This window comes from Sceloporus occidentalis, unplaced genomic scaffold, assembly GCF_023333645.1.
Source record: "Sceloporus occidentalis isolate IW3139 unplaced genomic scaffold, rSceOcc1.0.p SCAF_5, whole genome shotgun sequence".
In the NCBI taxonomy this organism is placed as follows: domain Eukaryota; kingdom Metazoa; phylum Chordata; class Lepidosauria; order Squamata; family Phrynosomatidae; genus Sceloporus; species Sceloporus occidentalis.
This window is the reverse complement of record NW_028316985.1, coordinates 70,965,642-70,978,598: the sequence shown is the minus strand read 5'-3', so window position 1 is coordinate 70,978,598 and position 12,957 is coordinate 70,965,642. Positions and strand designations below refer to the sequence as shown.

At 41.0% G+C, this 12,957-nt stretch overlaps 1 protein-coding gene across 4 annotated transcripts in view; it reads left to right on the top strand.

Annotated features, from left to right (window-relative positions):
* The first annotated feature begins 1,379 nt into the window (after positions 1 to 1,379).
* The window catches only part of FAM3C (FAM3 metabolism regulating signaling molecule C), a 54,545-nt gene continuing 42,967 nt past the window's right edge, over positions 1,380 to 12,957 (top strand). For 2 of the 4 annotated variants that reach the window (XM_089524363.1, XM_089524362.1), the window contains exon 1: positions 1,380 to 1,459. The gene's annotated coding sequence lies outside the window, so the exon portion shown is untranslated. The remainder of the gene's footprint in view (positions 1,460 to 12,957) is intronic. The other 2 variants (XM_089524361.1, XM_089524360.1) reach the window with 2 other exon arrangements.

Genomic DNA, 12,957 nt, shown 5'->3' with positions numbered 1-12,957 from the left:
GTGGAAAAACCACAAACAGCAAAAACACTGTTTTTACCTGAGAGAACACCTCTCCAGGAGTCTCTAGGTCCTCCATTGCAACTCTGTGGTCAACATCCGACAGACACTTATCACAGAACTTTGCTGGAGGAGCCTAGTGGAGCATTCTCTCTAGGAGTCTCTAGGTCTTTCAGTGGAACTTTCAGTTAAAGTTGGCCATAGAGTTGCACTGGAGGACCTAGATATTTTCTAGAGAGAACATAATCAAATCCATGAATAATCAAATCTGCAAATATCAAAGCCACAAATATGGAAGGATGAGTGTGTGTGTGTATATACACACCTTTTTTTATCTTACATACACTGACATTATAATATACATATTTACCTTTACCGTACATATATATTACACACACACACATATATATACATACATATTTACCGTTTTTACCTTACATATATATTACATATATCCTATGTATTTTATATGTATTATCCTATTATTTCTTAGATTGTACACCATAGGCAGGTTTACTCTTATATATTTATTGTTTTATGTACAGCGCTGTGCAAATCTACAGCACTATATAAATAAATAAATAAATAATAATAATACTTATAATATATAGGTTTACCTTTACCTTACACATACAGTATATTACATATACTTTTATACACACATGCACACACATTTACCGTTACCTTACACATATTCCCCACGCACATATATACACAATTACATTTACCTTACATATATGTATATTACATATACTTATACATATATATATATACGTATACACATACACACATTTTTACTTTTTTCTGCCTTATATATTACATATTTTTATATATTTGTACACACACACATACACATTTACCTTTTTTACCTTACATATGTATTACATATACTTATGTACATGTATACACTCACACTTTTACCTTTTTTCTACCTTATACACACATATATATATTACATATACTTATAATATACACATTTACCTTTTTTTACCTTACCTACACAGACACACACACACACACACATATGTATATATACACACACACACACACAAAAGAAAAGGGGGGGGGGCAAAGAAAGATCTTCCTAATGGCTAAAGAGAAACAGAGAGAGAGAAGGGGGGGAATGCTCTCTTTGTGACGTAACAAAAGGCATAGAACTCGGAGGAGCCCCAGCCAAGGATCGCCCTGAGCCCTAGGAGGCAGCCCTCTGCACATGGCCAGGAGCTAACTGGGCTTCTTTTTCTTTCTTTGTTTCAAGCCCTCCCCTGCCTTCGGAGCCCTAGTCCTGGTCCTCCAGCGCTAGAGGGCGGCCTGTGGGTCTCTCTGTGTGTCTATCAATGGAAGGGCTGGCCAGCAGCCTCTCTCTCTCTCTCTCTCGGTGGCCTTGCAGCACCTCCTCCTCCTCCTCCTCCTCCTCCTCCTCGGGGCCTCTTCTCTCTTCTTCCTGCTCTGGAGGCTGCAGGTAAGGCGGCAGGCTGGGCTTGGGACCCTGGGACCCTTTCCTTTGGCCTCCCTCTCTGTCTTGGTTGTCTCCCTTTGAGGCTGAGAGAGTGTGCCTTCCTTGCCCAGGGAGTGGACACACGACACTTTGGGCTGCATCCACACACTGTAGGGGTAATCCAGTTTGAGACCGCTTTAGCTGCCCTGGCTCAACACAAGGGGGTTTTGTGAGACACTCAGCCTTCTCTGCCAGAGAGAGAGAGAGCTCTGTGCCACAACAAACTACAGTTCCCAGGATTCCCTAGCACTGACCCAGGGCCGTTTAAAGCAGCCTCAATCTGGATTGCAGTGTGTTTTGGGACCTAAGACCTGAATTTAGGTCTCAGTTTAGGAGGTCTCTTTCTTAGCTTTCCTCAAAGCCCTCTTGAGGTCCCAAACACACACACACACACACACACACACACACACACACACTGCAGAAATGAATCCAGCTTTTTTGAGGCTGCTTTAACTGCCCTGGGTCATTGCTAGGGGATCCTGGGAACTGTAGTTTATTGTGGCACCAGAGTTCTCTCTGACAGAGAAGGAGGCTAAGTGTCACACAAAACTACAAATCCCAGGGTTCCCTAGCATTGAGCCAGGGCAGGGTCTCACACTGGATTGTTTCTGTGGTGTGTTTTGGACCTGAGTCTGCAAAGGCATCTTGTAGCCCCTTTGGGACTGACTGAAAGAGAGAAGCTGGCAGCATGAGCTTCCTCAGCCTTACTTGAGCCTACTTCCTCAGATGCATTTTGGGTGCCTTAGCTTGGGTTCCTCTCCTCTCAGTTTCCTCGTAGCTTTAATACAGTATATTGTTGTTGTTGTTGTTGTGTGTTTCTTTGATATATTGTTATTGCTATTGTGTGTCTCCATGTCATTTTTGACTTGTGGTGACCCTAAGCCATGGGGTTTTCCTGGCATGTTTCTTCAGAGGGGTTTTGTCCTTGCCTTTCATCCTCTGAGGCTGAGAGAGTGTGACTTCTGGCCTAAGGTCACCCATTGGGTTTCATTGGCTGAGCTGGGAATCGAACCCGGGTCTCCGGAGTCCTAAGTCCAGCACTCAAACCACTTTCATATTTCACATAATTCAGTGGCTGCTCCTTATCTATCTATCTATCTATCTATCTAGCAAATGTTGTTGCTGTTGCTATGTGCCTTCAAGTCATTTCCAACTTATGGTGGTTCTAAAGGAAGCTACTCAGATGATGATGATGGTAATAATAATAATAATAATTATTATTATTATTATTATTATTATTTATGTGTCGCCTCTCCCTCAAGTTCAAGGCGGCTTACAACATTGGGTAAAACAGGATATAAAATGAAAACAACAATTAAGATGGAGGAAATGGAGAGTCACTATTAGCACATCTGATTATTCTAGGGCTAGTATGAGAGCTTTTAAGACATCCAAAGTGGTGAATCACTCATGGGGTTTTCTTGGCAAGATTTGTTTGGAGGAGGCTTGCCATTGCTTTCCCCTGAGAGGCTGAAAGAGTGTGACTTGACCAAAGTCACCCAGTGGGTTTTCATGGCCAAGCTGGGAATTGAACCCTTGTCTCCAGAGCCAAAGTCCAACACTCAAACCACTACGGCCCAGTGGCCTTCGCTTTACCTTTTTATATACGGGACACCATTTTACAGTGGGCCCTTGGTATCCACTGGGGTTTCATTCCAGTGGATACCAAAACCATGCAGTGGTATAGTAAAATGGTGTCCCTTACATAAAACGGCAAAGTCAAGGTATCCTTTTGGGAATTTATATTTTTTCAATACTTTCACGCTGTGGATGGTTGGATCTGTGGATAATGAATCCATCAATACAGAGGGCTGATTGTATTTGTTGTGTGCCTCCAAGTTGTTTCCAACTTAAGGTAAACCTGGTGGAGCCAGAGTGGCGTAGTGGTTTGAGTGTCGGCCTGAGACTCTGGAGACTAGGGTTCGATTCCTAGCTCTGCCTTCAAACTCACTGGGTAACCTTGGGCCAGTCACACACTCTCAGCCTTGGAGGAAGGCAATGGCAAGCCACCTCTGAACAAATCCTTGCCAAGAAAACCCTATGATAGGTTTGCCTTAGGCCAGGTCACCATAAGTCGGAAACAACTTGAAGGCACACACAAGAACAGCAACAACATTTATTTTGGAGTAACCCCTTCAGTGCTTTGCCACATGGGCTCTCTTGGGCCTCATTCCCACTTACAAAAAAAGCAGTTTGCGATCCGAATCGATGGATCAATTTGACAGCGGAGCGTGGTTCCCACTACATTTGCCCCGATCGCATTTTTTCCCTGTAAAATAACCCCCTTGTAGTTTACATTCACAAATGAATTGATTCAAAATGGACCCGCTCCAGCCGGCCGAAGGCAAATGTAAATGGGTTCTGATCCACATCTGGTCCACACTTGTGCAGAATCGATTTATTCAAAAAGATGCGGAGAACATCAACATCAAAAAGACCCAAAACTGGGTCTAGCATGTGCCCCCCCCCCTCCAAATCGCTTCAGTGAATTGATTCAAATGGAAGCCAGGGTAATTTGAACCAGTTCAAACCAATTTGTGATCCGGTTTAAAAGTTAGTGGGAATCAGGCCTTGGAAGGTAGCCCTGAGATATCAGATGTACTAATAGTGACTTTCCATTTCCTCTATCTCTGAGTAGCTACAACGTGTTTTCCATGAGTCAGAAATTGGCAGCTGGGTGTTGCAATTCAAAGGACATAGCCTCCAGGAAGTTTGAGCAAGTTTTGCTTGTCAAAAGTTTAAATGTGACTTAATACATTTTAATTTTAATATCCACTGTCAGACAGGTTTGATGAGTGATGGCAGAGTGGATCTCTTTTTCCTCTTAACAGCTTTCAGTACTTGCTGAAATTGTTGACTTGTTGAAGTGGAACCTCAGATTTACCTCTGTGATCATAAGCAGAGAGAGAATGAGGCAGCAGTGATGACAGTTTTAGCTAAATTATGTGTGGGTTTACATTTTGTTTCCCTTTGTTTACTGCTACTGTGTTGTTGCAGATGCATACTCAGAATAACTTGATTTCTAGTTTTCATTAGAGTAGGTGAAAATGTTGTTTTAATTCATTGTTAGTGAACTCAGGGTCCTAATTTTTGATCACTCCAGGCAAAGGCACAATATTTTCAATTATGAGTAGGTGCAGGGGACATCTTGTGTTATGTCTCTAAATCCAGTCTTTTCCTAATACAGGTTGAATATCCCTTATCCAACATACTACACCAGTAGTGTTTTGGATTTCCATTTTTTTTCTTTCTTGAATACTTGCATATACATAATGAGATATCTTGGGGACAGGACCCAAGTCTAAACACGAAACTCATTTATGTTTCATATGGCAAACCTTCTCTGAACACAAAAAAACCATGATAAGTTTGCCATAAACTGAAAACAACTTGAAGGCACACAACAGCATACAGCTTATATATTTAGCCTAAGGGTAATTTTATACAGAATATTATTTTTATATATATATGTCACTATCTCAGCTATCCATGTAGACAATTTTGGAGTATTTTGGATTTCAAATTTCTGGATGAGGGTTAGAGAGATACTCAGACTATATTGCCTTTTCTCCTTTCATTCATGGATTAAGTTTCTTTCTTTTATCTTCCTAGATCCTGCTACTGTGTCTGCTATTTAGTATTTACCAACCCTGCCCTTTCCATCTCTTCAGCCTTGGACTGTTTCACTGGGGAAAAAGAGTATTCTTAATTAGTATACACTGCAGATTTACTGAACAGTTCTATCCCATATCACTATTAAAAGGAGCTATTATCATTGGCAAAGGAAACAATACTTGGTTAAGTGGAGGGCAGTAGGAAAAGAATAAGGCCTCATTATAGATGGATTGATTTAATCGAGGATGCCATGGTCCTGAGCTTGTAAGGCTTGCTCAGGGCAGTTGATCACTGTGGCTCTTGGAAGTCCCACATTCGTAGGGATCATCATTAGTTGAAGCTAAACTGACAGTAAAAACCTATAACAACAAATTGTCATTTAAAGACTTTCCAAAGTAGAGGTGCTTCGTAAAGTCGAAGGCTTTCATGGCCGGCATCCATAGTTTTTTGTGGGTTTTTCAGGCTATGTGGCCATGTTCCAGAAAAGTTTCTTCCTGACGTTTCTCACCAGATGCCAGCTACAGATGCTGGCGAAACGTCAGTAAGAAATTTTTCTGGAACATGGCCACATAGCCTGAAAAACCCACAACTATAGAGGTGCTTCCTCCGGTATATTTCACTAAAACATTACTGTGTTATGCTTTGCTAGAACTTTGATCCAGGCTAATATCAGTAGGCAAAAAACGAAGTTTGATAGTTGCCAAGACTCTGTGAAGCTGGAGAAGATTAGGGAAAATTGGTATATCACATTTGAATGCACAGAGTAGATCAGGGCAGGGCAGGCTGCAGGCTTGTAGCATACAGTTTATTAATTTATTCTTGACTTGAGCTCACCAACTTTTTCCAGGAACAAAGAACATAGAATTAATGGTAGGCTTTCTATTCATCAGTTACTATCTTGTAAGCTCAATTAACAATCTTGTAACTGCTGGAGATTCCTGATAACAGTCATAAACAACAAAACGTGGCCCTAAAAGCCTACCTTTGCAGCATGACAGCACTTTGACCTAAGTGTTTCTGAGGTGTTGCAGATTGGGTCACTGAAGGTTGAAGAATGCAGTGATGACCTGAAGTCAGATTGAGCCAAGCAGGTTTGGCAGGACCTTGAGGTACCTTTCCAGCAACCTGTTTTCAATGCACCCTACACCTGAGAGAGTACTGCATTTGTCATGCCTCAATCTGTACTTCCTTGGAAACACCTTGGTTAAGGTAATGCCAGGCTGGAAAGTTACTTTTTTGGAGGGTGGCATCATCAGAGGTAATTTTGATGATGGAACTCCAGCACTGTAGCTATGTCAGCAATTCAGGATCTTGGCCAAGACTACTGAAGCCTGGAACATGATATGAATTCCAGAAGAGACTGATCTTACAATCCATGACACACAAATCCATTCCTAGTTACTCCCGGCTTTCTTCACTTCAGCAGTACAGTGGGCCCTTAGTACTTGCTGGGGTTTGGTTCCAGGACTCCCTGTGGATACCAAAATCTGTGCATGTTCAAGTCCCATTAAATACAATACAATGGATATTAAAATGGTGTCCCTTATATAAAATGGCTAAATTTTTGGAATTTATATAATTTAAAAATATTTGCAAACTGTAGATGGTTGAATCTGCGGATAAATTTCATGGATACGGAGAGCCAACTGTCAAGGAATGCTTCTTAAGGTATTTGATGTGGGGGACTTGTCATTATTTGTTTCCAGTGTGCAGGGAGTAACACCGTATTTGTATTTAAATTTTATTTTCCTGGAAACTTACCAGGGACAAAGGCCGAAGGCTCAGGGACTGACACTAGAGAGTAATGTTTTGGACTAGAGAGTATCACACCAGGGATAATTCAGTAATAATTGCGGTAGTGAAATTGTGGTAGTGCACAGTTGTGCAATTGCACGATAATAGCAATATTACAGTAAACTTGTTGTTTCTAATTAATATACATTCGCCATTTACAAAGGTGTCAGAGTCAGGTGGTATAATAGTAGAAGAGTTGGAGTCAAAGGTTTGGCATATAGACTGCACAGCCCCGTTTAGTGCAACTGAAAGCAGCAGTATATCTTTCAGTATCACTTACTGTGAAGCAAAAAGGGCTCTTGCTTCCTTGGCCTACTTCTAGGGTTTTTTATATGGCCTAAGGCTTCTTGCTGCCCAGACAGTGTTGGAAAGAGGATGCTGGACTCAAATGAATTGTGTTGGGTCTTGGATTTTTTTTGGGGGGGGGCAGGGAGGGAGGGCTTAAGTGAGATACTTTCAGTGAGTCTTCCTGAACTGGTTAATTTCTTCCTTACTTCTGTCCCTCCTATTTCACTTGTTCAGTATGTACCAGCTCCCAGATAGAGAGCACACTGCAAATGAAGGAAGCTGTTCTGTCTCACTTAGCCCACTGCTTCCATGCTGGGAGAGCACATGAACAGCAAGTGATAGCACAGAATGGATCTTGCTTTGTTGTTGTTGTTGCTTTATGTGTTGTGTATTTTTTATTATTATTTCTTACCTGCTTCTCCCTAGGGAACTGAGGCAGGGAACAGCAGCAAAATAGAATACATCAATGGGTTAGAAATGTAACATCAGTTAAAAATGCATGTATGCATATGTGCCTTCAAGTCGCCCATGACATATGGTCACTCCATTAATACATGAGACCTATTAATAGAGTGTGTAAAAATAATACATATTAAAAGAGTTGCTTCATACTTTAAAACTTACAATTTAAAAAGCATCTGGGTGGCTCTGAAATGGAATCTGTGGGTACATTTACATTGTAGAAATAATGCAGTATGACACCACTTTAACTACCAGGGTTCCATCCTACAGAATCCTGGGGTTTATAGTTTTGTGAGACACTAGCATTCTTTGGTAGAGAAGGCTAAATGCCTTGTAAAATTACAAATCCTAGGATTTCTTAGGATGGTAGTAGTGTCAAGCTACATTATTTCAACAGTCTAGATGCATCCTGAATCAGATTCAGCATGGCTGCTCTTCTTTCCTGAAGTATAAGCCTCTGTCTGAATAACTAGGCCCATGTGTCCTCTTGGGACAGATAAAACAGCTGATGTTCTGAGAAGTACCAGAGCTAACTATTGAGAAAACAAATTTTCAGGGATATGTATGAATTTCTGAGCTGGAGTGACAGCACCTCAAGTCTCTCTCCTCCCACCCAGATCCAGAGGTGATGATGTTGTCTTTACAGTGCACTGTTTGGAGCACTGGAGTATTGGGGTGGTTACGTTTTGCCCTATGAAAGTAGGCAAACGAGTGGTGGTTTCAAGGAACATCTGCTCCTACTACTGCTTTCAGTTCTTTACCTTTATCCTGGGAGGGGGCAGTGAGAATAATTGGTATATAAACCAGAGGGGAAATGTGGATAAATGAGCCGACACCTACTCCTGGTTCTGAACTCCTGTGCTTAGATCTAGTTTCTCAGATCTAAGGCATAGTGTTGGGCTGCCAAAGAGCCAGCTTGATGCAGTGGTTTGAATGTTGGACTACGACACTAAGGAGACCAGGGTTTGCCATGGAAGCCTACTGCGTGACCTTGGGCAAATCAGATACTTTCAGCCTCTGGGGAAGGCAAAGGCAATCCCACTAACAAACAACCCATATGGTATAGGATTTCTTAAAGTTGTCATAAATCAGAAATGACTTGCGGGCACACAATAAGAATTGTGTTTCTCAGAGAATCCATGTAAACCAGAAGACAGGCTACAGATACCTCTTACCCTTTCTTGGATATACTCTTTTTCTTGGTACTGAGGAGGTTTGGGCCCTTGCCTAGAGAGAGTGGGTGTGAGCCAGCTGCCATTTCTGTATTCTTGCTCATCCCTTCTCTTTTGAGTGGCACAGCACAGAGAGTTGCTGCCCCCATTATTTCACTGCATAGAAGGAAGCTACTGTGTATCTCATATGTAAGTCTAGAAATTTTAGTCAAAAAAAGACCCCAAAAACCAGGGTCGATGTATCCATGCATCAGTGTAAATACTGTACTTTAATTCTTATCAAAAAAGGAACCATGCCCTGGTGAAAGGTGAGAGCTTAATCTCTTCTTGGAGCACCTAAAAGAAGCACCAGCCCCTTCTACTATCTCATCCATCCAGCCTTTAGGGTGAACACAAATAGTTGTGCCTGTGAAAACTTTTAAAGATCTTTAGTATCATTTTCCTTTACTTCAGCCTTTACATCCCTTGTTACATGCTGCTAAGTTTTACCCTCGTCTTAACCATGGGTCATATCAAAATCCATAACTCTGGCTCAAAAACCTTCCCTCAACTTATACAAGAGGTCAACTTGTAGGCAAGTATATACAGTAATAAAGACAGCTGCCTTATTGTCTCTCTTCCATTTGCTGTTAAATCTTATAGCTCTTATTTAATAGATTAAGCTGTGAAGCTAACTGGACCTTTAATCACAAATTAATATTCACCCCCTAAATAATGAGCATCCGTGAATCACAAATACAAGGTTTCAGGTATCTTGGACATTCAAACAAATACATATTTCTTCCTGCTTTCTTGGGGAGCATGCCACTATTCAACTCAATGGGATTCCAGCATACGTGAAACTTGCCTTATGCGGAAGGGTCAAGAACAGATCCCCTGTGTATGGCAAGGGCAATTTGTAATCCTCCATTATCTAGGCCAGAGGGAGGAATCACGCAGCCTTCCAAATTACAAGGCCAAGCAGCTCTATCCAGCATTGTTCTTGTTGAATGTGCCTTCCGATCATTTCTGACTTACGACTTACATAAGGCAAACTTATCACAGGTTTGTTTTTTTGTTTTACTTTTTGCAAGATCTGTTCAGAGCGGCTTTGCTTTTGTCTTCCTCTGAAGCTGAGAGAGTGTGACTTGCTCAAGGTCACTCAGTAGGTTTCCACTGCTGAGTGGGGATTTAAACCCTGGTCTCCAGAGTTGTGCCCCAGTGCTCAAACCACTACACCATGCTGGCCCTCTCTCTAAATTGCTGGTCTGTAACATCTAACATCTACTATTTTGCCAGGCTGACTGAGGTTGTTGGCTACAACAAACTGGCTCCTTCTGTCCAGCAGTCATCACATAATGTTTGGAAAGCTTCATGAGTTCAGGCACTACTTGCCTTTAATTTTTTTAAAAATGATCATACACACACACAAATGTTAGAGTTTAACATCTAGGTTTAACTTTTCTGATAAGCTGCTTTTTGTCTTTGGTCTGTCCTAGAGGCCGCTGCCACACTGCAGAATTTATGCACATTTGACAACTGTCATGGCTCCATCTTATGGAATCCTGGAATTTATAGTTTGTTGTGGCACCAGAGCTCTCTGACATAGATGGCTGAATATCTCACAAAGCTACAGATCCCAGAATTTTGTAGCATTGAGCCATGGCAGTTAAAGTAGTGTCAAACTGCATTAAATCTGCAGTGTACATGCAGCCAGAGCTATCAGTAGGACTGGATTTATTCTGCAGTTGCCTGGAACATGTAAATTTAGATTTGGTCCCTCAGTTTCCTGACAGTTAAAAACTAGCTGCTTCTTGTTTTGCTTCTAAAAATATCTTTCTTCACATCACTAGTTTCATGTTAATTCGTGTGTCACTTTTTTAATTTATGTGTAACTTTATGAGAACGTATGTAGAGAGATCTTGTAGCACCTTTGAGACTCACTGAAAGGAAGAAGTTGGCAGCATGAGTATCGTAGACTTCAATAAAAAGCATCTGAGAAAGTAGACTAAAGTCTACGAAAGCTCATGCTTCCAACTTTTTTCTTTCAGTGAGTCTCCAAGATGCTACAAGATCTCTCTACATACTGATTCTACAGACTAACACAGCCATATCTTTGAATTCTACATTTATGAGTATGTGTATGTTTGTGTGTTACTTTTCAATTTATGTTGATTTTATGAACTTCATAGGATTTTCCTAGTCAAAGAATACTCAGAGGTGCTTTTGCTAGTTCTTTCCTCTGAAATCTAGCCTACAGCACCTAATATTCACTGGCAGCCTCCCATCCAAGTATTAACTGGGGCTGACTTATTACTTAGCTTCCAAGATCAGATGGGATCTGGTGCCTTGAAAGTGTTTACTTATGCTAAAGTGCTGAAGTGAAAATACAGGTACATGTAGTTGTGTAGGATTGCTCTTTGTGATCTGGACTTGGAAACCGAGAAGGGGAAGGAGTAGCTCAAGGTAGGACACACACTGAATACACAACGTCACAGCCAGACCTCTGCCTGCTGCAAGTTAAAAGAGCAACTGAGACCTTGGATTTTGGCAAGCAGCAGCTGATTGGAGAACACAGCAATGTCACCCCTGGTTTGATGTAGTGCAATGGAGTTGCATTTTTGCTGAATCAGTTTTTATATCTGACGAGAGATAATATCAAAATGACAAGCATTTTTGTGAGCAAGCAAATTTACAAACATATTAGCCTGGACCTCTCTGTAGTAGTGTGTGTGCTGATACGTCAGAGAAATAAAACCATTTTGTACTGAGTGGGGAATTGGGTCCTTAGGGAATCCATCTTTTAAAAACCCAGTTGTTTTGCAGTTATGAAACTGAAAAGCAGAAATAAGGGGAAACACAAAGACATTTGAAGACTTAAATAAATTTGTAATTATGTAACTCCAAAGCAACACATATAGGAAAATCACAGACACAGCTGGGTAAGAACTATTCAGTGCTAGTGTTCTTCCACAGAATCCAACTGTCCAAGGACTAAAACAACAACAACAACAACCCAGACCCTCCAGCTATTTGCAAAACTCTAATGCAGTACTTTCAGAGAAATACTCATATTTCCCCATCTCTCTGCTCATAACAGAACATCATTTTTCATGCTGGTTTGGTCCTGTCACCTTGCATAGAAATAGGCACTATAATTACTCTGAACACTCGGAACCTTACTAGATTTGTTAATAAAAGTAAAGAGAGTGAAAAGTAGAGATGCTTGATAGTAGGGCTGAAATTTTAAGAGATCAGGTGGTATAGAATCAGGATCACGGGCTTTGCCAAGTTTTAGATTTTATGTCAATAATTTCTCCAGGAGTTACAGGCTCCTACACCAGACCATCGGGAGACAGTTGAATAGTGTGAATTGAAGACTGAGGGCCCAACCAGATGGGCCAAAATAAAGCTGCTTTGGGTCACTTTGGAGGTGTGCTGTTTAAATGATGCATGCACCCTAAGAGGTCACAAGCTGCGCCAAAGCTGCACTCCAGTCCTTAGGATTGGAGAATGGCTTTGGCACAGCTTGTGGCCTCTTAGGATGCATGCATCATTTAAACAACATACTTCCAAAGTGACCCAAAGCAGCTTTATTTTGGCCTGTCTGGTCGGGCCCTTACTGAGATCTTGAAGAACACCAAAAAATATCTTACCCACTTACCTGCAGAGATATGACATGGGGGGGAATTAAATCCATTAGAAAGAGCCTGTTACGTTCTGCCAAAATATTTTACCAATCTTCCTTCTTCGGACAGAGACCAATAGATTCAATTTCTCTTTCAGTACAACTCTTTTCTTTTGATAAGTGTTTTATATTTCCACTGAAGCTCATAATAAGCTTCTGGTAAGCATTTCTCTCCATCTTTAAGAAAGTTAAAGTATACCTTACTTGTGTCTTCAGTGTGACAGTTGTAATTAAACTAGTTTTTGCTCCTAGGATGATTATAGCCTTCTGTGAGATAACTTCACCAAAGCACCTTTGAATTTGAGAAATGAATATAGCATAATAATACAACTTGTCAGAGAAGCTAGAATATTCTGGTACACCTGCAGATGTTTATGAGATTCTATAAAAGGAACAAATTTGCCCTCTGTGTGCATTTAATCCTGCACCCATAAAAACTATAAGAATCCAGTAATAAAGGTCTA